Consider the following 3,178-nt stretch of genomic DNA (forward strand, 5'->3'; position numbering starts at 1 on the left):
AGCCTTGGTGGAGACACATACTGAGGTTGAGAACAACAAGACTTAGAAATGGGAAATGATATATAGACATTAGGTATTATTTATTACTGCATAGCTTTGGTCAGATGTTAAACTTAATTGAAATAATTTTCATTTAATTTAAGTATATTGAGTTTAGTTTAGTTATGTTTATTAGGATCTCCATTAGCCATTGCATTTGGCAGCAACTACTCTTCCTGGGGTCCACATTTAACAAGACAAACATACAATAAATCAACAATACATGAAAACAGGATAAAGAATAAAAGAGAACAGAAAAAAACAAAACGAAAATAAAACATGTACAATGTGACAATGTATTTTAAAAACAATATCTGTTAATGAACCCCGTACAATATATATTAAAAAAAATGGTGTATTGCCTTCTTTACCATGTCAAGCAAGAACCGAGTAAAAACGTAAATCCCATGTTGAGGAGGTTCCTTTTAAAGAAAGACATACTGAAACAATGAGATAAATCATGCATTGTGTGTGTGTGTGTGTGTGTGTGTGTGTGTGTGTGTGTGTGTGTGTGTGTGTGTGTGTGTGTGTGTGTGTGTGTGTGTGTGTGTGTGTCTGTGTGTCCCTGAGTGCTGGGGGGAAGCTTGGCAGTGACGGAGAACATTTTGGAGGGGCTATCAATTCGTGTTGCCTGATACAGAAGGAGGTCGAAATGCTGCAGGGGTTGACACTATATTTGTATTGCTGTCTGCTCTCTGTTGTTGTGATGTGACCAACGTCAATCTTCCGGAGGGTGTACGCATATGTGGAATTGCGTTGGTTTTTTTTGGAACGTTTTTTATTCAGGCACACTGAGGGCTTTCTTGTATACAAGGTTAACGAGGAGTCTTACTTTATAAAGGCCTTATTATCCAACCAATGCAGGGGGGTGAATATAAACAGTGCAGATAGCACGTTAGCACTAGGGCCCATGGGGTTGGGGGGCCCGAAGAGAGAGCGGGCCCACCAACAATGCGTTTGCCGGAGAATTGGCCCTTGCGAGTGATTTATGTTGCCCACTCAGAAATACACCTGTGTTTAACATAGAACTCATGTTAAACACAATTTTCCATTTGCTCCCTCGAAAAGGAAAACCCATCTCCATCATGGTTGACATTGTTTTCATCTGACTTACTTTCTATGGGTGCTTTCACCTCCTGATTACACCAACGCAACACATTTTCATCAAAGAAAAGTTCACGTTTAACATACCTGGTTTAATATCTTTATTCAGGCTGCAGCAGAAGAGTACATATATATAAAGCAAATACGTGTTGTCACCAACAAATACACTGACGTTTTCAATGCAGAGTCCAAATTAAAATAAAAAAAACCAAGACCGTACACAGTCATTGTTGTTCGTTTATAATTTTCCTAAATAAGGATGCATTGTGAGTATCCCAGAGGTCTCTGCTTTCAGTCCAATAGACGATCAACCCGTTCGACAGAGAGGCATTTGTTTACAATGTTTGGTTTAGCTAACAACGTGCAGGCAGATAAGTATCAACTTCGACCCTCCTGACCTATAGGTGTGAGAATGGTGACGGCAGGTGTTGTCAATGAGTAATCACCTTTCACCATCTCTTTTAAAGAGTTGAGAGGTTTACGCTATCCAGTCACCATCTGTGACGACTGGAGAGTGGCTGAATTAAAGATTTTTGTCATTGTCTATTCAGATAGTCTTGGTGAGTAAAGGGTGCTGTGCAGAGAAATGCCCCCAGAAAAATGTGCGTGTTTCCTTCCAGTCAGAATTCAAGATGTAAAAAGAAACAAGTGAGGCGATATATTTGAAGTGAGGTTTGACACAGTGAGTGCCACTGTTTGCATAACTTCACCAGACTGGTTTCACAAGACTTCACACCCATTCCAGAAATACTTAGTAGGTGATTGGATGAACCATCAGAGTATCCTTTTCAATCACGTTTCACATAGAATAGGTAGTTCCGCATAGGGCGCTGCTTGGTCGGAACTACGGTGGTTCGGCCAAAAGTGCATGACATGCCTGGCAAGATGGAATCTCAAGTTGACACACAAGTCAACTTGAAAAGGCCACCCAAACGCAATTATGCAGTAGCAAAGGGTTACACAAATGTGGCGCGATTTACTTTTGCCACTTTTGCCACTTTTGCCAGTACAAACAACTTCCCTTTGTAATATACATTAAATTAAAAAAACTAAAACATGATTCTTAATGAGTTACTAGTATCACTTCTGTGTGCGAAAGAAATCCTAGCCGAATCACGTGCGATCAAACAACCATTTTGGTATGGAAAGCCCATACCAAACATCTCGGGAAAAATCTCTGCGTAGAGATTTCCAACTTTCGGGCTGATCATTCATTTGCAGACACCCAGGCAGGGTTGGGTGATGTGGTTCTGCTGATGTTTGTTACGCTCCTTCACATCAACCCTGCCTTTTCCCTGACCCCAAGTTGAGCATGCTGCTGCTAAGGATTGCTGAGCTGATATAAAACATTGGTATGGAAACGCTTTCATCACTTGTAATCTGAACGGCCAGATATCCAGACATCCGGCTTACAGCAGCAGCATTTCCTCACGGATGCCCTTATCTCCTAAAGTTGAATGTTGTGGCGTTTTTGGCACTGGCACATCAGACACATCACGTTCACTTTTGTTTATGTGTTTATAGCATGACCCCTGATAATGGGCGGTCATGTTTTTTTCCATTGGGCAGAGCTCTCTCTTGGATGCTTATACTGTAGTTCCCCGGACACAGAAACACGAGACACATCTACAAATATACAAAGAACAACAAAGCATCTCATATGATTGGATGGTTTTTTGGTGTACGATTGTGTGTTTCTCCTATTTACCCAAATACTGGTCAAGTATGACTGATTCTAAAATAAAAAGATCTACAACTGTGTAAATCATCAAAAATGCATCATAAATGTAATGCTTTCATAAGCAGTAGGTACACTATTATCCTTCCCTGGATTATAGTGAATGCATCCTTTTGATGAATACAAATCAGTTTTTTTAGGAAAAAAAACCCTAATATAAATCTAGATGTGTGGGTTTATATGTGCCTTACAAGAGGATGGCCTTCACTAAGTCCTAGCTTTCAGCTACTGAGAATGGTGTTTGAAAACGGGTGCTCACCTAATCTCCGTTGGCGTGGGACAGGTGTTGCTGGTCTG

Source organism: Gadus morhua, chromosome 12 (genome assembly GCF_902167405.1).
Source record: "Gadus morhua chromosome 12, gadMor3.0, whole genome shotgun sequence".
Lineage (NCBI taxonomy): Eukaryota > Metazoa > Chordata > Actinopteri > Gadiformes > Gadidae > Gadus > Gadus morhua.